The following is a 20465-nucleotide window of genomic DNA, read 5'->3' on the forward strand; positions in this document are numbered from 1 at the left end:
AAGATTTTTCAGTTCAGTTCAGTTCAGTCGCTCAGTCATGTCCAACCCTTTGCGACCCCATGGACTACAGCATACCAGACCTCCCTGTCTATCACCAATTCCCAGAGTTTATTCAAACTCATGTCTATCGAGTTGGTGATGCCATCCAACCATCTAATCCTCTGTCATCCCCTTCTCCTCCTGCCTTCAATCTTTCTCAGCATCAGAGTCTTTTTGCATAAGTCAGTTCTTCCCACCAGATGGCCAAAGTATTGGAGTTTCAGCTTCAGCATCAGTCTTTCCAATGAATATTCAGTCCAACTCTCACATCCATACATGACTACTGAAAAAACCATAGCCTTGACTAGATGGACCTTTATTGACAAAGTAATGTCTCTGCTTTTTAATATGCTGTCTAAGTTGGTCATAACTTTTCTTCCAAAGAGCAAGTGTCTTTTAATTTCATGGCTGCAGTCACCATCTGCAGTGGTTTTGGAGCCCTAAAAAAATAAAGTCTGTCACTGTTTCCCCATCTACTTGCCATGAAGTGATGGGACCAGATGCCATGATCTTAGTTTTTGGAATGTTGAGTTTTTAGTCAACTTTTTCACTCTCCTCTTTCACTTTCATCAATTAAACATACTGAGAAGTCTGAAATAAGGAAGGGTAAGAGGTAACCACTTGAGCTTTGGATCATCAAAAAACTTCAAGGTAGTTTCTGAACTATATTAATTTCTTTAGTTTTCTCTTTTACTGGAGGATTGGGCCACTGCTTCTCCACCCTCCTGACTTCCCATAACATGCCCATCCTGAGTGTTTCTTCTGTTAACATTGGTACCACCTATGGAATTACTTTTATCATTTGAATAATCAAAATCTAATCATGAATCACATGCCTGGCAGCCTTCTGTCTTAAGGAGTAGCATCAGCAGAGCTGGTGAGCAGAACTCTGGCCTCAGAGCATAGGAGATGCAGCAGAAATAGTTACATAGGCCTTGGAAGGGAATCTGCGTGAAATGATGGCATCTTTGAGAGAGCACTTTGTAAACTATAAAATGTTCTGCAAATATCAGGCTTTACATAAATTGGTCTCAAGAAGTTGTCCTCAGAGTTCAGCCACTGTCTATATCTTCTGGACCCATTGCTTACACATGCTGACACTGCAGTGAAGATCAAATTTGAAGACAGTCACCATCAGTGATAACTATATTAAGTGAATTAAGCTAGTGGCATTTGTTGAAAAGCACTGAAGGGCAATGTACTATTCTCAACATGCTATTATTTGTTTAAGTAAAAAGGCAAGAGGAGAAGGGGACGGCAGAGGGTGAGATGGTTGGATGGCGTCACCGAATCACTGGACACGAATTTGAGCGAACTCTGGATAATAATGAAGGACAGAGGAGCCTGGTGTGCTGCAGTCCATGGAACTACAAAGAGTTGACTTAGCAACTGAACAATAAAAAAGTCTAAAGTACCTCAATCCCAAGGGAATTTATGGAACAGTTTGCTTGCCCATCTTTTATAGAAGAAAAAAAAAAAAAAAGATGCAGAATGTCTACCAGCCTTTCATCTCCCACTCCCTGGCCCCTTGGGATGGACCTACTGTCTGTGTGACCATGCTCCCGCTGGCTGCAGGTGTTGGGTCAGGGTGAACCCCTGGCTCAAGATTGGTCCACTCATTGCTTGCCAATGACCAGAGACATGAGTGGATGGTCGGGCCTGAAAAGATGAGCTGCGACCATCTGATATTCTTTGGGCAGGGAACCAACAAATCCAGCAGAGTCACTACCTTAAGGACCTATAGGCTTAAAGAGGAAGCTGCCCATTATGATCATGTTTAAGATGGATAGAGAAGCTGAAAGGAGAATGACAGAGGTGTTCTAAGATGCACAGAAATGGTGAGAGAAATGAAGATAAGAAAGTGACTGCTGGGACTTCGGTGGTGGTCCAAAGGCTAAGACTTGTGCTCCCAACGCAGGGGTCCCGGTTCAATCCCTAGATTCCCACATGCTGCAACTAAAAGTTCGCATGCAAGGCAACTAAAGAGCCTGCATGTTGCAATGAAGAGCGAAGATACTGCAGCCACAACTAAGACCTGGTGCACCCACATAAATAAGTAAATAAAAATGAAAAAAAAAAAAAAAAAGGTACCTTGGAGTCAACCCATTCTCTGGCCTCTGGTTGGGTGTTTTTTCTTGGTTTCCTGTGATACTTCACTGAATTTAAAATAAGTTATCTTCCTTTCTTAAGGTAGATGAAGTGATTTTTTTTTATTTGTAATAGTGTTAAGTGGAAGAGAAAGTTTATTGCTGGAGATTATCTGCCTAATAATTGGGTCTAAAATCAGGCCTACATGACCTTTCAGATCTCTCCTATCTCAAATCTTCTTCTTTTCTCCCAAGAAGCTTTTTCAGCATTTTCTAGGATCCTCCTGAAAGTCTCAAAGAATAGGTCAGATTTTGTGGATTCCAAGCACTATGACATCCTGTTAATAGAGAGAGCTCAGAGCAACCTTCAAATTAAACCATGTAGGCAGTCACCTACTTTGTTAACGAACGTTGCTGTTTCATTGGTTTCTAGGTAAGTATAATTTAGATCAATGCCTTGAAGAAACACTGTAAAAGTATCACTTGGAGAGACTCTCATTCTCTTTCAAGAGCAGCCTCTATCTTCACTGTAACAAGTGTGCTTTTTCTAGAGAGACTGTGCCTGCAGTAACTATTCATGTATAACATCGTAGGCTCCTGTATCACTTTTGTTGTAATGTAATCCAGCTTGTATTTATTCTGCTTTACAATTAACCTGGGGAAACAAAGAGCAGTTGAACTATTGGAATGAATTAAATCTATAAGAATTTTTTTTCTTAAGAAATTTATTCTGAAATGTACTTCTTTAGAGTTCTGACGTATTTGAATCAAAGATTTGAGAATACTAAAGTCATTGTCAGTTATCACCAGGGAATGCATTTAGAAATATTTTTCAGTTGGGTGATCACAAAAGAAATTTGACATACATTTAAAAAGCTGTCAGTTTATCATTTTTTAGTTATCACCAAGAATAAAATACATCCTAATTTTAAATGGCAGAGTTTGTTATAGAAATCAATTTTGTCATTGTCTTTTGGGTGTTGCAAATACAAAGACTGTATTAAAGTCAAGGATTTATATAATCCTTATAGAATTCTAGGATAAACCAGATTTGTGAATTTGTATGACACAAACATTAGATATGTGACTATGGAGTTTGTAGATGATTAGTAGGATTGTTCTAAGTCCTTAGTCACCTCCCATATCTTTCCATCCATCATTCTGAAAATGAAATGGACTATGACCATCATCTATTGTGTAAGAATGATTTAGGAATCATAGTACTGCATTCTCCAGTATGCACATGGGGAGTTTCTTCTTGGATATTTAAAAGCATTAAAGTTCAATATATTAAATGTAATTTTATCTGAATTAAAAAAAAAGGAAAAGAAACAGAAGCAAAACTTAAGAATTTACTCTACTTCAGATAAATGTTTTCTCTTCTTCCTAGGAAATTGTACTGTTTCCTCAGAGATTCATCTGGCCTCTGGTTCAAGATACAGGTCTAAATATTCCTTTATTCACATCTCTCAGTAAATTGCACAGAGATGCTAATTAAAATACATAAAAGGGAATAGAGTCATGATTAGTTGTGAAGAAGGTGATGTAGACTGGGGCGTCAAAATACTAAGCAATTTGGCAGAAAATTTCTGGAAGAGTGAAAATGGTGGGATTATTCTGAGGAATAAACTAGACAGGAGGGCATTTCATCTCACACGTGCACTGAAGTCTTCGGTGGAGAGTTATCCCTTGTAAGGAAGAATGGTTCCTCACTGAGAGCCTTGGAAACAAGCATACAGACAGAATGAAAGGTACCAGGAAGGATCTACTGAAATGATGAGTGGAAAGGACATCTTCAGGAAAGGTGTGCTAGTCCTGCCTCTTCCATCCTTCCTACTTTCCTCCATCATTAATATGCAGAGTTCCTGATCTCATGTGTTAATCCTCAGACTAAATTCAAAGAACTGTACATTAAAAAAGTTAATTGCAGAATTAAGCCTAGCCTACACCAGCCTCCAGTAAACCTGCCTTATCTGCATGCAAGATGGACACGATCTGTGTTCCAATGGTATGACTATCTTGCTGCCTTGTTTATACCCTCTGTAGGGACAAGGGATATCATGGTTAAGGTAGAGGCCTTAACTAATTTCATTAAACAGGCCCTCTTAGACAGTACTAAAGCCATTCAAGCTTTGAACGAAGAACAGATTCAGATGAGGGAGGCAGTAATTCAAAATAGAATGGCATTAGACATACTCACAGCAGCCCAAGGAGGGACTTTGGCGAATGGTGTGTACATCCCTGACCTGTCTGAAGATGTATCTGCTGCCTTGGAGGATATGCAAAATCAAGTGAAAGCCATGTCTAATGAACTGTTGTTATAGTAATCTTGATCATACTGCTTTGTGGACCCTGCTTCCTACAATGCCTTGTGAATTTTGTAACCCAGAGGTTGATAGCATTCTCTCATGTGGGTGGCAGGAGGGCTAAGGTACAATATATCTCAATAAATGATGCTCGTTATGGAAACTAAGAGCATCAAGAGGGGGGAATGAAGAAGGAATTCATAGGGCCTGGACTCCATCTCAGGCCTGTCTGTGCTGATCGTGCGCGGCCACCTCTCCAGTGGACTCTGAACTCTGTGCTTAGCGCCTGTGGGAATGACAATGGAAGAATAAGACCCCCCTCTGGGCAGGGGAATCTTGAAGAACAGACACTAATCACCCCTGCCTCCAGACACTATCTATCAGAATGTAAGCACAGGCTTATCAGTTATTAACTATTTGGAATGTAACTGCGGGCTTATTGATTATTGACTGTTTGAACACATAACACGTGAATGATGGGGTTATTATAGTTGTATTTACCCTTCCTTTGTTTATGTAAGTCTCAAGGGAATTGGGGTAGTGGGTTTGGACACATGGGGTATAAAAGATTTTCACAAATGCTGGTCGGGGTCCTTGGCTAAGAGGAGACTCTGCCTTGGGCCCGCCGGTGTAATAAACTGCACTCCACTATCAAAAAAAAAAAAAAAAAAAGTTAATTGCTCTGTTGAGGTGTAGGATTGGTGTTGGCACAAAGAATGAAGCCCTTACCATTTTAGCTTGATCAGAGAGGCTAGGGGTTGGGTGTAGTCCAAGTGTAAGTGTCTGTTCTATCTTCAAGCACCTCCATGAAAGACTTGCTTGCAGCCAGCCTCCCATTAAAGGAAACAGGCCTTTGTACTTGCAGAGATAGGCCATTCTAGCTGCCTTCATTCATAAATATGAATGGATGTCTCAGGACTGTCAGATATTTGGGGAAATAAATAGCACAAGAAGAAGCAGCAAAAACAAGTGGCCTAAAAGAAACTGATGAATTTTGGACAGCAAATAATTTTAAAATTCATTTACTTGATAATCATTTAACAAATGTTTCCTAAATATCCAGTGTGTTCCAGAAATTGTTATAGGCACTTGGGCATATCAGTGAATGAAACGAAGATCTCCACTTCATGGAGCTTACACTCTATCAGGATAATTTATGTATAATATCGTTTATTAAAAATGAATAATAAACAAAAGGAATATGTAATGCATATAAGATGGTAAAGATGCAAATAGAACACATAAAATAGTGTAAAAGGGATAAATGTATTGTGATGGGGCAGAATGAGTTGTGATTTTAAATAGAGTAGTTAGAGCAGGCATTATTGGGAAGATGTCATTTGAACAAAGAATTGAAACTAGTAAGAGAATCAGCCAAGATTCCAGAACTTTTTAGGAGGAGGGGACAGTCATTGTAAAGACCCTAACACAGGAGTTCATCTAGTATCCTTTCAGATAAGCAAGGATGCTTCACTTCTGGTTGCAGCAAAGGATTGAGACAGAGTAATAGGAGAGGAGGGAAATAACCCAGTCCAGGCCTTGTAAGGCCTTATAGACTTTTACTCTGAATGAAATGGAAAGCCCTTGCAGAAAAGAGAGCAAAGAAGTTACATGATCTGACTTCACATTTAAAAGGATCACGATGGTTGCTATGGGGAAGGTAGGGCTGAAAACAGTTCAGAAGCTGTCTTCCAAGGAAGACATGATGAATGGGACTAGGGTGTTAGCAGTGGGGATGGTGGGAAGTGGCTTATTAGAGTATGTTTTGGAGGTAGAGAAGGCAAAGAAAAATCATACCCTTCTTTGACAGCAACAGTGACGTGATGGAAGAAGTCCAAGCTCAGTTACCAGATGACATGAACCAATAGAACAATGACAAAAACTTTATCAAAAAAGTAATGAAAATCTTCACAGAGATGCAATAAGATCATAGGAAGGACATTTATGGGCATTAAAAAAAAACTCTGTAATTTTTCAAAAACTAAAAATGAACTGAAAAAAAATATTCGCTGCTGAGAGTTACAGAAAATAAACAAAGGAAATATCTTACTATGCAGAGAAAAATAAAATAAAAATTAGGATAGATTTGAAAGATAGGTTCAGGAAGCCTAACTTGTGAATATAAAGAAGCCCAAATGGTGGAAAATATCTAGATTGAAAGGCAGAGCAAATAATTAATTTGTACAGGAAAATTTCCTTAAGCTTATAAAAAGGTGGGAAAAAAGGCTTGACATCATATATTGAAAGGATTTACAAGACTCAGGCACACCAAGACTTATTCTAATGAAGTTTCTGAATTTCAGGAATCATGAGAAAATCTTTTAATTCTAGATTCAAGGAAAATTACTAACAGAGAAAGGGCAATTAGCATCAGATTTCCATTTGCTACAGTGAAACCTGAAAAATAGTCTTTTGGGAGAAATAGACTGTGATCTAAGCTTTAAATACATTGATAAGATATTGCTCATCTTACAGAGCCACTGGAGGACATGAACACTATCTAAAGAAAATTCTTAGGAAAGAAAACTGCCAACAAGGAAAATAGAATGAATTTCACTCAGTTGTTGTTCAGTCACTAAGTTGTGCCTGATTCTCTGCAACCCCATGAACTGCAGGATGCCAGGTACACGAGTCCTTCACCATCTCCTGGAATTCATTCAAATTCATGTCAATTGAGTCAGTGATGCTATCTAACCATCTCATCCTCTACCACCCCCTTCACCTTTTGCCTTCAGTCTTTCCCAGCATCAGGGTCTTTTCCAGTGAGTCAGCTCTTACCATCAGGTGGCCAAATGTATTGAGCTTCATTCAGCTTTGGCATCAGTCCTTCCAATGAATTTTCAGGGTTGATTTCACTCAGTAGATTATGTAATTAAGAAAAATTGGAAGATGTTAGTAATTATGATGAATTATGATGAATATAAATATTTCTTCTCTCAACAAAAATAAAATAAAGTCAATTGACTTATCTACCTATCTATCCATCTATCTACCTCAATGGTTAACCTACCTACCTACATCAATGGATATTGATCATATTACTGAAAAATGACAATGCAAGTGCTAAGCAAACTTTAAAATGGAAAATACATGTAGTAGAAGACTAAATGGCAGCCTTCAGCTAGAATTCTGAACTATTTCAGCAAAATCCAGAAAGACGTTGAGTGCAGGGCTAAGGAAAGTGGGCTAGAGGTGGGAGGTAAAGGCAATCTCAAGTTTCATTTCCAGAGCTGGGAGAATGTTGGCGAACACTGATGGAGGTAATAGTTGCATTTTTATGTCACCAGCCAATGTGAAAAGCACAGGAGAATTTACAAATTAATGTTGTTGGTGGAGGTGGGGGATAAAAATAACTGATGCAGACCATAAAAGTAACAAAGTGAGTGAAAGAAAATCACACAGGATAAAAGTAAAAACATAAAGAAGATGGAAGGTAAAATGAACTATATTATTTTTCAAGATAAGTCTGAACAAACGGAATTTACTTATCAAAAGACAGAGAGCAATAAGTTGGGATGGAACAATAAATTCAGGTATATGTTGTTTTTTAAGAATCTACCTAAATCAAAGTGACCAAGAAAAGTTAAATCTAAAATCTTATTTTTAAAAACCTATATAATATTCCTTGCCCTTCAGTGCACCAAAGGTTTGAGCTTAACAGAATTCCCTTGAGCTGTTCAAGACACCCAAGCAGTTTCCATTTGAAGAGGAATTCTGGGTACTAAATCTTCCTTGGGAATTCTAAACAATCTGATCAAAGGGTACATGAACTGAACTGATAATTAGCCAGAGTTCCTACAGGTGAGAAAAGCAAAGAGTTAAACTATCTCATTTTTGTGAGAACCTTCGTTGTCAGTGTGTTCCACTAATAGAGAAGGTTCTGCTCTGGGCTTCCACCTTCATATATTTTTCAGTATAATCAGATTCAGATGAGGTTTTGGAATTTGTAATTTTTGTAAGCTTCCTGGTGATTCAGAAATGTAGTTGGGTTTAGAAATGATTCCTCTAGGCTCAGATGCAACCTATGTTAGTGTTATATGATACAGTGAATATAGAACAAAAACAGCACCAGCTTGAATTGTACTCAAAATTACTTATATGTGAGTAATCTTGACAGTCCCTGAATATGACCTTTGGTTGAGGCATTGGCCTGGTGAGGGACTCTGGGTGTCTTTGACCTGACAGTTGACAAGGTACCTATGCCAATAGGATCAGGCAGCCCTTAAGGTCAGAAAAGACTACTTCAGTTTCAGATAATCACTGTTAGCAGGTAGAAAACCTCTATACCATATTGATTAAATTAATTTTTCTTGCTCAATGGCAAAATTCTAAAATCAGGAAATATGTGTCACAAGTTAGTATTTGCTATCTATGCTAGCCAAATGAATGCTGACAGGTTTCTCTATTGAAGGAACCATTGCTGCTTCTCAATGAGTTCCTTGACATGCTATATAAAATGCATTTTAATTATGTTTCTTTCTTTGGTCTTTGCCCTCTCAGGCTTTTTACAAAAAACAGCAGGAACCTCTACAACATTTGATGTTATTTTTAAGATGCAATCCAAAAACTAGTTTGTTTGTCAGCATGCAGTAGTGTTACAAAATCATACTTAGACTATCCAGGGATATTTTTGCGGGGAAAGATCTATAGTCTAGCTGTCATTTAGTTTCAGGCTTAGAGTAATGGAAGGGGATAAAGTAATGCATAACTTCTTCCTGTCCACAATTTTCCCCACACTGAGGTCTTGCGCTTCTAACAATGACTATAAAACTGGCTTGTGAGACCTTCAATGTCAAAAATTCTATAACCTTCTCAAACAGCAGTTCTCTTTTGTGCTTGCTTCATACTTTTGATAACTAGACTTTTTCTCAGGCACAGTTAAGAGATTTGCATATTCAAAATGGGATATTTGCAAGGTGTTACCTGAGTTATTTATTGTTCTCACAGAGATCAATCTTAGCATCAAAAATATTAGGACAACCAGATATTATGTTCCTTCTGATATGATACAATATGAAATTCACAGCATCACCTACTAAGTATTATTGCCAAAAATGCTTAATTGAAACTAATCAAGCTTTTAGCTCTAACTTGCAGTTTATAGAAAATACAAAGGGAAGGAAAAGGGAGTTAAATGATACTGTATCCACACTCCCTATAGTCCATCATATACAGTGTCTTTCCCTGCAGTTTCAAAGCCCTCCACCTATCTCTCTTCATTGTACTTTACTGGCAAAACCTTGCTTTGGTTAAATCTAACATTCCATTCTTTGAGCCAACTGCATGAGCAACAGTTTATGGCTGGTAGAGAGCACACAGCCCTGCTGACTGGTATCATTTTGAATCTCTGACCACAAACCTCAAGTGAGCCCTCGGGACTCCTTGGCAATTTCACTGTCCTCAAACCTCTTAAACCACTTTCCTCTTCCTCACTCACAACTGATCAGCTCACTTCTCATTTTACTGAGAAAATGAAAGCAGTCATTAGAGAATTTCCTTGCCTACCCGCCACAAAATCTGTTCTACTTTCAGCTTTACCATAAATTCAGTCTTTCCTTTTCAAGGGTGAATAAACTTATTGTGCTCCTAGGTAAAGCTAACTCCTCCCTTTCGGCCCCAATCAGCACATAGGGACATTTTCCCCTGCAACTTTCCCTCTTTTTTTAATCTTCCAAATTTCCCTATAAGTTGGATTAGCATCAAAAAGACTGTAATATTTTTATCCACTAATCCTGTTGGTCTGTTACTTCACACTATAGCAAATTTCTAGAGCAGCCTTGTGTAAATCCAGTGTATCAGCTTCTTAACCTCCTATTTTTCCTACCTCATCCCTGCTCCCCAAATTAAAGAAACTGATATAGTGAACATCTACACCCCCACTGCTCAGCTTCAGAAGTGAAATGTTACAAACACACTTAGAGCTTTTCTTCTCTGTCTCCTGGATCACAGTCCCTGCTCCTGAACCCAGAGGCAGCTCATGTGGCACCAGGAAAACTGGGATACTCATTTCCTCTGCTGCGGGAAACATAGTTGATGATGGTCCTAGATGATTCTCTTCTGAATTTACCACCGTATTAATTCCCCCGAGGTGCTCCCAGTAATGACTGTACATGGTGGGGACACAGATTCAGGCCTGTTTCTCTTTGTTGCAAAACTTCCATGAAAGGTGACTGGCTTAAGGACTCCTCATCGGCCTTGCCATGACATTCTTACGTCCCTGGTGCAGGTGAGTCTCTCTCACCCGCTCCTTCTTCATTTCCTGCCTCCTTTCGCAGGTACCAGTCTTGCCTTGGAGTATGAAGGGTTTTCCTGATACTCCTGCTTCTTCTCCTTCATCCTTCACAGCCATTTTCCCTAAAAGTTTCCTGATATCTAATCCTATCTTGGAGTACCAAAGTACCACAGACACTATCCTGATTTTTGGTGTTTATTATTTTCATATCTGTTTGTCTTTCTGTCATATATATATACACACATATATATATTTGCTTTCTTAAAAGCAGTTTTACTGAGAGATACAATTCACATCCCATCCAATTCACCGATTTAAAGTATACTCATATATTATTGTTTTAGGTTATTAAGCTTTGTACATAGCTTTTGTAACTTGCTCTTTTCACAGTGATATTTGTTTAAGATTTATCTGTTATATAGCTGATAATTCATTTTTCAGTTCAGTTCAGTTCAGTCGCTCAGTTGTGTCCGACTCTTTGTGACCCCATGAATTGCAGCACGCCAGGCCTCCCTGTCCATCACAAACTCCCAGAGTTTACTCAAACTCATGCCCATCGAGTCGGTGATGCCATCCAGCCATCTCATCCTCTGTCATCCACTTCTCCTGCCCTCAATCCCTCCCAGCATCAGGGTCTTTTCCAACAAGTCAACTCTTTGCATGAGGATTCTTTCTGCTGTATTAATATATTATGTAAATATACTATAATTTATTCATTTATTCTCCTGTTAATGCACATCTATATTGTTCCAAATTATTGCTCTTGTAATATTGTTATGAAGACTCTTATCTGTCTCCATTATATACTCCTATAGTTTCTCTGTGATATACAGGAGTTAAATGCTGAGTGTACGTGCATCTTTGATTTGACAAGGTATTGTCAAATTGATTTCCAAAGTTGTCGTTTCAGTTTGTACTCTTACTAGCAGAAAATGAGACATCATGCTTCTGTACATTCTTGTCATCTATTGATTTGTCAGATTTTTTGGTTTTGGTAATATAATGGATGAAAACTATCTTTCATGTGTGCTAAATCACTTCAATTGTGTCTGACTCCTTGTGACCCTATGGATTGTATCCCACCAGGCTCCTCTGTCCATGGGATTCTCCAGGCAAGAATACTGGAGTGGGTTGCCATGCCCTCTTACAGGGGATCTTCCCAACCCAGGGATTAAACCTGGGTGTCTTATGTCTCCTGCATTGGTAGGCAGATTCTTTACCACTAGTGCCACTTGGGAAGCCCAAAAAGTACCTTAGTATGGTTTTAATATACTTTTCCCTGATTACAATAGTGAGATAGAGCATATCTTGTATATTTACTGGCACTATGAGTGTCCTTTTCTTTGACATATCTATTTATTAATAATGCATTTGTCCATTTTTCTACTAGGTTGTTTATCTTATTAACATTGGAATTCTTTATATATTCTGCATATCAGTGTTTTGTCAGTTATATTCATTGCAAATACATTATTCTAGGCTGTGACATGTCTTTTCACTTTTTTACAGTAACTTTTGAATCACAGAAATATAAAATTTTAATGTGGTCAAATATTTCAATCTTTTTCTTTAAGCTTCTCTTTGTCTCTCCCCTATCTTTTGGTATGTCTAGTTCCAGAAATTCTACTCTATCTTGACATCATAAATATACTCTGACAATTTATTCCAGAGGATTAAAAATCTGCCTTTCACATTTAGGATTTCAGTGTATCTGGAAATGATTTTTTGTATATTGTTATGTAACAATTCAATTCATTTTTCTCCAATTCGAATAACAATTAACCCAGTATTGTCTGTTGAGTAGTCTATTCTTTCCTTGCTGATCAGAATGCCATATATCAAGTATCCATATATTTGGATATGTTTATGAGACTTAGCAGTAGCATCAGCATGAGATCTTTATTCTGTTTTATTGATCTATTTGTCTGTTCTAGCACCATTATCACACTTTTTAAAAATTATTACGGTTTTATGAGTCTTGCCATCTGTTTTTCTTCAAAACTGCCTTGACTCTTCTTGATTTTTGCATATCCATACAAGTTTAAAATCAGCTTGTGATATTCCATGAGAAACTCTGTTGAGAATTTGATTGGAATAGCATTGAAGTATTCAATTAATATGGGAAAAAATGAGCATCTTGACAAAACTGATTCTACACATGGACATGGTTTATCTTTTGATTTATTCAGGTTTTTAATTTCTTTCAATAAAGTTTTAAAATTTTATTCCTAAATCCCTTATATTTTTGTTGCTACTGAAAATGGCTGTATAAAAATATATATACAATTTCTTTCTTTGTACCTGTTTTTACCTTAAATTCTGTGTCACAATTTGAGTAAAACAATATCCTGTCCCAGGTACATTTATTGCAAAATTTTTACCTATCTTAGCAAACAGACACTCCTCCTCTAGTCATGACTGAATGGTAACTATTCCATTCCAAATTTTTTCCCCTGAAGTCCTGTCTCTTGCATCATAATCCCTTTAACTCAACATTTTATTTTATATAAAGCACTTTGACTAGAAACAAAAATAAAGTTTCTATAATGATCAAATTTGGTGGCACACAAGTGAAGGACTGGTTCTCTAGAATGTTATCTCAAAGAAAATATTTTCTATGGTAAAGTCTCATTTCTAGGTATGTTAAAACCACAGAACTGAGAATAAATTTTTCTAACTTAAAGTAACACTGTAGGAAAATGGTGAGGATGTATTTATTTTTTGGCTTTGACTTAGTTGTCTGAAGACATGATATCAGCTGATAAAAGGACAATCCCAGGGGGCTCTCTTTGTTTTGTGGACAGTCATGCCCTCTGCAAGGCTTCCCAGGAGGTGCCGTGGTAAACAATCTGCCTGCCAATGCAGGAGATGCAAGAGACAGGAGTTTGATCCCTGGGTTGTAAAGATCTCCTGGGGGAGGGAATGGCAACCTACTCCACTATTCTTGCCTAGAAAATTCCATGGACAGGGGAGCCAGGCCGGCTACAGTCTATGGGATCACAGAAAGTTGGAAATGACTGAACACGCATGCTTAATGCACAATGCTGTCAGCGTTGTATCTTTGTAATCATATGTAGTTGGCCTGTGTGTTTACTCATACCATGACTGAAATGTGCAAAGAAAAAGTAATTTGGTTCCTCAACACTTTACTTCCTGAAACAGATCTAATCAGTGTCATGAACCCTTCTGTGCTACAGAGAAAGTCTTAAACTGCCAGGAGTGAGTTCTCTGTGGCTTTTGGTTTAACTCAATATTGTGTTTAGTGTGGTGTCTCTCTTTGTGTGTGGCATTGGCATTGCATGTGTGCTCAGTTGTGTCTGACGCTTTGTGACCCCAAGGACTGTAGCCTGCCAGGCTCCTCTGTCCATGTGATTCTCGAGGCAAGAATACTGGAGTGGGGTGCCTACTTTAGGGGATCTTTCGACCCAGGGATCAAGCATACATCTCCTGCGGCTCTTGCATTTGCAGATGGATTCTTTACCACTGAGTCACCTCTGTGTGTGGAGCATGAGTTATTTTAATTGTGGATTTTTTTTTAAAAAATTGTTATGAATTCCTTTCTATAAGTGATTGAAAAGGCTGTTGTTTGTAGATAAATGTTCAGACTTCTTCCCTCTGTGTGACTGTCCTTTTTGTGGCTCTGTGGATGTCCTTGTGTTATCTTCTGGCTCCCTAATCACCTGTGCCTTGATGCTGTCCCTTGTTTCACTGGCCACACTTCCATTAATGGCCTCTGCTGCGAACCTTTTTCCTGGGCTCACTGGTCCCCTTCTGCTGAGGGGTCCCAGCTTAGTTTCACAAACTCCTGGGTCTTTCTGGTGATGAGGTCACTTTGTCCTTGTTGTAGCAACTCCCTCCAGGAAGTTTCCTGGTCCAATTCTCTACTACTTTGCAGGTACTTCTTTCTGAGTCTTTCCCATGCTACGTGGAAGCCAAACACAGCCCAGGGGCATTAACTCAGACTTTGAGCTTAACTCTGCTAAGTGGCCACTGCCAGGTCCTGGGGCTGCCCCCAGAAGAGGGGTGCTGAGGACACTGAAGAGGTAGTCCCTTTTCTTTCCTTTAAAGGTATTTTTGATGTGGGCCTTTTTTTTTTTTTTTTTTTAAGTTTTTATTGAATTTGTTGCAATATTGCTTCTACTTTTATGTTTTAGTTTTTGCCTGCAAGGCATGTGGGATCTTAGCTCCCCAACCAGGAATTGAACCTGCACCCCCGGCATTGGAAGGCAAAGTTTTAGACACTGGACTGACAGGGAGGTCCCAGGGTAGTCCCTTTTCTAAGGCTACAAATGTAGCATGGGGGAAATCGTCTCTCTGCTTTTTGGCTTTGCCCTCGGGATCTCACTGGCATGTTGACTTGGGCTAGGGTGTGGGCAGACAGGAGCAAAAAGTTGAGGAAACTCCTGTCAATCGTGTGACTGCTTTCCTCCCTCTCCATGTCTTTCTTCTCCTTTCCACACACCCCTTGAGTTTCCTGTCTGTTTCTGACAGTGGCTTTCCCTATATCATATCTCCTTCTTTCCTGTGGGCCACCTGACTTTGGGCCACAGTAGCAGTTAGAATTCAGGAAGCGATTTCTGATGATAGGAGACACAAAAATCTTAGTGATGTTATGTATGCAAACAATAGGTTTATATTTTTAATTGTGTTTTTATTAAAATAGCATGCTAGGTGTCTTTTTTTTTTTCATTTATTTTTATTAGTTGGAGGCTAATTACAATATTATAGTGGTTTTTGTCAATGAAACTAGAACACTCTCTAACACCATACACAAAAATAAACTCAAAATGGATTAAAGATCTAAATGTAAGAGCAGAAACTATAAAACTCCTAGAGGAGAACATAGGCAAAACAGTCTCCGACATAAATCACAGCATGCTAGGTGTCTTAAAGATTTAGCCTCTACAGTATATAAGGTGGGGCTACTCAGTACGGTTCAGTTCGGTCGCTCAGTCATGTCTAACTCTTTGCGACACCATGGACTGCCGCACGCCAGGCCTCCCTGTCCATCACCAAATGCCAGAGTTTACTCAAACTCATGTCCATTGCGTTGGTGATGCCATCCAACCATCTCATCCTCTGTCGTCCCCTTCTCCTCCCACCTTCAATCTTTCCCAGCCTCAGGGTCTTTTCAAATGAGACAGCTCTTCCCATCAGGTGGCCAAAGTATTGGAGTTTCAGCATCAATCCTTCCAATGAATATTCAGGACTGATTTGCTTTAGGATGGACTGGTTGGATCTCCTTGCAATCCAAGGGACTCTCAAGAATCTTCTCCAACACCGCAGTTCAAAAGCATCAATTCTTTAGTGCTCAGCTTTCTTTATAGTCCAACTCTCACATTCATACATGACTACTGGAAAAACCAGAACTTTGACTAAACGGATGGACATTTGTTGGCAAAGTAATGTCTCTGCTTTTTAATATGCTGTCTAGGTTGGTCATAAATTTTCTTCCAAGGAGCAAGTGTCTTTTGATTTCATGGCTGAAGTCACCATCTACAGTGATTTTGGAGCCCTAAAAATAAAGTCTGTCACTGTTTCCACTGTTCCCCCATCTATTTGCCAAGAAGTGATGGGACTGGATGCCATGATAATAGTTTTTGGAATGTTGAGTTTTAGGCAACTTTTTCACTCTCCTCTTTCACTTTCATCAAGAGGCTCTTTAGTTCCTCTTCGCTTTCTGCCATAAGTGTGGTGTCATCTGCATATCTGAGGTTATTGATATTTCTCCTGGCAATCTTGATTCCAGCTTGTGCTTCATCCAGCCCAACATTTCTCATAATGTACTCTGCACAGAAGTTAAATAAGCAGGGTGACAATATACAGCCTTGACGTACTCCTTTTTCTATTTGGAACCAGTCTGTTGTTCCATGTCCAGTTCTTCTTGACCTGCATACTGATTTCTCAGGAGGCAGGTCAGGTGGTCTGGTATTCCCACCTCTTTAAGAATTTCCCACAGTTTGTTATGATCCACACAGTCAAAGGCTTTGGCGTAGTCAATAAAGCAGAAGTAGATGTTTTTCTGGAACTCTCTTGCTTTTTCAGTGATCCATCAGATGTTGGCAGTTTGATCTCTGGTTCTGCCTTTGCTAAATCCAGCTTGAACATCTGGAGGTTCACAGTTCACATACTGTTGAAGCCTGGCTTGGAGAATTTTGAGCTTTACTTTGCTAGCGTATGAGATGAGTGCAATTGTGTGGTACTCATTATAATTGTGGGGCTACTAACACTGTGTTAATAGGCTGTTGTGAGAATTCGGATGAAAAAAGCAGTGGACAGAACCCTTGGAGAAGGCCTGGCTTGTGGACACTGGCTCAGAACTGGCTCATTGCTTCTCTCTCTCCCTAGGAGAGTAACGGAGTGTTATTATTTTTTTTTTCCTAGCGCTTGAATTGCTTTAATTATGGATGTTTTAAAAATGTTTGTTATTAATCCCTTTCTATAAATGATTTAAAAGCCTGCCTCTCTTCTCTAAGCACTTAGTTAAAAGCTTTTCATCCTTAATGTAGGCTCACTAGAAGGAAATGTTTGAGAAAAAAACCATGTGTAGTAGATGCCAAGAAGCTATTACTGGTTAAGTAATCTGATACTTAATATGATTAAGAGCTATCACCTCACCAATCACCACACATCTTTATCAGTTAGTAAGAAAATGCATTATTTTCAATATGGAAAAGAAGATGAGAGAAAAGTTATGCTTTTCCCCAAATCAAAGCAAACTGAATATTAGAATAGAGTCAGCCTTCACTGGTTTATAATCTGGTCCTCTGGGACTTTACTTCTATAGGAAGAGTCTTGAATTTGCCCCGTAAGGTCAGGAAGCAACAGTTAGAACTGGACATGGAACAACAGACTGGTTCCAAATAGGAAAAGGAGTACATCAAGGCTATATATTGTCACACTGTTTATTTAACTTATATGCAAAATACATCATGAGAAATGCTGGGCTGGAGGAAGCCCAAGCTGGAATCAAGATTGCCAGGAGAATTTCAATAACCTCAGATATGCAAATGACACTACCATTATGGCAGAAAGTGAAGAAGAACTAAAGAGCCCCTTGAGGAAAGTGATAAAGGAGAGTGAAAAAGTTGGCTTAAAGCTCAACATTCAGAAAACTAAGATCATGGCATCCAGTCCCATCACTTCATGGCTAATAGATGGGGAAACAGTGGAAACAGTGGCTAACTTTATTTTTCTGGGCTCCAAAATCACTGCAGATGGTGATTGCAGCCATGAAATTAAAAGACACTTACTCCTTGGAAGGAAAGTTATGACCAACCTAGACAGCATATTAAAAAGCAGAGATATTACTTTGTCAACAAAGGTCCGTCTAGTCAAGGCTATGGTTTTTCCAGTGGTCATGTATGGATGTGAGAGTTGGACTACAAAGAAAGCTGAGTGCCAAAGAATTGATGATTTTGAACTGTGCTGTTGGAGAATATTCTTGAGAGTCCCTTGGACTGCAAGGAGATCCAACCAGTCCATTCTAAAGGAGATCAGTCCTGGCTGTTCATTGGAAGGACTGATGCTGAAGCTGAAACTCCAATACTTTGGCCACCTGATGGGAAGAGCTGACTCATTTGAAAAGACCCTGAGGCTGGGAAAGATTGAAGGCAGGAGGAGAAGGGGACGACAGAGGATGAGATGGTTGGATGGCATCACTGACTCAATGGATGTGGGTTTGGGTGGACTCCAGGAGTTGGTGATGGACAGGGAAGCCTGGTATGCTATGGTTCATGGGGTCGTGAAGAGTCAGACATGACTGAGCGACTGAACTGAACTAAACTGAACTAAACAGAAAATAAGATCATTTTAATGATTTTATAATTTGGGGCTGATAATACTTATCTTTTATTTTAATATTAGCAAAAGTGAAGAATATCTGAAACTATTACAAAGGAGTAGTGCTAGACAAAATTGCCAAGTTTTGTACTTATGCACATCCCCAAGAATTCAGTTAAAAGGATTTCAAACTTAATGTAAGCTATAGAAGAAAATGCTGGAAAGAGGAATTGTGTACAAGAGATGCCATAAAGTTATTGTTAAGGAATAGCTCTAAGAAAATTGAAAGTAGGCTTTTAGAGGTAGTAGAGTTTGAGAGAAGCAGTGAATGTATTTGCTCTCTCTTAGTTGAAAGCAAACAGTCAATGCTAGACTCTGAGATTCCCTGAGGGATTTGATTTTTCTGCTTAGTGAGAGTAAATAGGACTAGGAGGACAACTGTACTACTTCGCTAATTCTTAAGGGAAAGATGTTTAACTGTATATTGTGAAGGTAGAACAGGCATTGAGATAAACATTCAGTGTTGCTGCCTGTCCTGCAGCGTGGAGGAGAGATTGAACTCCAGTAACCAGGGTAGGTCACTCAGAACAATTCAGTATTCATTCATTAGTCGATCATGTGTTTATTCCTTCTACAGATTCCATGCTAAGTGCTGGTGGTATCAAATAAGACACAAGCTCGTACTCTGAAGATGAGTTTCTGCCATCGCAAAGACTATATGGAAACGGGAGGTAAGGGTATTAGAAAAGGACACCTGTTTGAAATCTTGTAGCAACACCTGTGGCCTCTCGTTGTATAGATAGAATTTTAGGCATATTAGAAGGGAATTCTGGACTCTTTTGACTGATCCAAGAGGATCATTAGGTACTCTCATGGTACAAAAGAGACCTCTAAGTTGAAGATGTTGAATCAGGTAAGCAGAAAATATTATGAGTAGTTATGTGACTGGAATTCCCACTTCAACTGGAAAAACTTCTTTGAGAGAGCAGAATATACCTGGAGTGACAACTCCAGCAGACTTCTGTCTGATTCATGGGAGAGCTTAGTACTAAAATATTTCTCCCACTAAACCAGCAAGTGATAACGAGGGACACTTATTCCAGTACATTGGGTAATATTAGGTGGTTATAAATATCTACAGATAATATATAATATTTGTTTCATTTTTAGTCCTAGTAAAAAAAAAACAAAACATCCTACTAGGACTTCCTTTGGTTTCTGAATAGCAGCTTGGGAAAAACCCAATCATGACACTGCTATACACATGGAGTAGAATTTTATGTAGAAAAGCTATGAATGTGGGCTATAAATTTGTTGTTGTTGTTTTTCAGTCAGCACGTTGTGTCCAACTCTTTGCAACTCCATGCACTTCAGCCCTCCAGGCTCCCGTGTCCTTCAGTATCTCCCAGAGTTTGCTCAGATTCATATACATTGAGTTGGTGATGCTATCTCACCATTTCATAGCTATTAGTAATTGCCCTCTGCTCTTCCCCAGTAGCATATTGGACACTTTCCAACCTGGGGGGCTCATCTTCTGGTGTCATATCTTTTTGCCTTTTCATACTGTTCATGGGGTTCTCGCAGCAAGAATACCTGAGTGTTTTGCCATTCCCTCCTCCAGTGGACTATGTTTTGTCAGAACTCTTCACTATGACCCCTCTGTCTTGGGTGGCCCTGCATGGCATGGCTCATAGCTTCACTGAATTAAGCAAGCCCCCCCACCACGACAAGACTGTGATCAATAAAATGTCATAAATTCCTTATTCATCCATCCATCTATGTAGTCATCAATTCATTGATAAAATATTTATCAAGCTCCTCTTCCATTTCAGGCATTTTGCTTACCACTGGAGATGGAGCAGTGAACAAAATAGATGCACCTTATCTTAAGAAGTGTATGGTGTTGCTTCTTTAACTATTGGATTTAGAGGGATTGAGGAAAAAACACATGAAATCTTCTTTTTTCAAGGTCCATCTATTGCGGTGGTTGTAGAAGTAGGGCTGTACTATTCACAGAAG

The 20465-nt window shown here is 39.0% G+C and overlaps 1 long non-coding RNA gene across 1 annotated transcript in view; it reads left to right on the forward strand.

The window, feature by feature from the left end:
• The window catches only part of LOC122447079, a 546471-nt gene that overhangs the window by 70663 nt on the left and 455343 nt on the right, over positions 1-20465 (forward strand). The window contains exon 3 of the long non-coding RNA XR_006271124.1: positions 19084-19177. This is a non-coding gene — a long non-coding RNA (uncharacterized LOC122447079). The remainder of the gene's footprint in view (positions 1-19083; positions 19178-20465) is intronic.

This window comes from Cervus canadensis, chromosome 9 (assembly GCF_019320065.1).
Source record: "Cervus canadensis isolate Bull #8, Minnesota chromosome 9, ASM1932006v1, whole genome shotgun sequence".
NCBI classification, from domain to species: domain Eukaryota; kingdom Metazoa; phylum Chordata; class Mammalia; order Artiodactyla; family Cervidae; genus Cervus; species Cervus canadensis.